This window comes from Myotis brandtii, unplaced genomic scaffold, assembly GCF_000412655.1.
Source record: "Myotis brandtii unplaced genomic scaffold, ASM41265v1 scaffold133, whole genome shotgun sequence".
NCBI lineage: Eukaryota > Metazoa > Chordata > Mammalia > Chiroptera > Vespertilionidae > Myotis > Myotis brandtii.
In genome coordinates this window covers 1,447,837-1,448,344 of record NW_005354718.1, presented here as the reverse complement: position 1 = coordinate 1,448,344, position 508 = coordinate 1,447,837, and the positions used below count along the sequence as shown (strand labels likewise).

Here is a 508-nt window from a genome sequence, read left to right as displayed (position 1 = left end):
TTGTAAGCACCTGTCGGCTCTTTTCTGCCCTTTGTCTCAAAGGGATTACTCAACGACATTAGAAACTCCTCTTGGCAGGAAAGTTTGAGAACTAGAACTGCTTTCTAGTTCTCCGGCGTGATTGAAAGCTCTGCCTGCTGTCTGAACCCGAGTGGGCTTGGAGTTCCGGGAAACACTGGCACATGCTCGCTGTTGCCACAGGAAAATCACCTGCCGGGGGAGCCGTGCCAAGTGAAGACTCCTCCCTCCTGGAAGGGCTCTGCCTCAGCTCCAGTTGTAACGACATATTTCAAGTACTTAGTGCTCCGACTCTGTGGGTGAGATTCCACTGCCTTTCAAAGCCCCCGGGGTGTGCGTTGGAAAGCGATTTCTCGGGGAGAATGATTAACCTTGGCGTTCCTTCAGTGTAAGCGGGCTTCAGGCGGACTGGGGCCCCCTTGCCACGCACCGGCGGCCCCTGCCAGACCGCCACCAGAACACGCTCCGTTCCAGCAGCTGTCCTGCCTGC

The 508-nt window shown here is 56.1% G+C and overlaps 1 protein-coding gene across 1 annotated transcript in view; it reads right to left on the bottom strand.

The window, feature by feature from the left end:
• Positions 1 to 508, bottom strand: part of IVD (isovaleryl-CoA dehydrogenase) — a 14,573-nt gene that overhangs the window by 11,411 nt on the left and 2,654 nt on the right. The window lies entirely within an intron of this gene.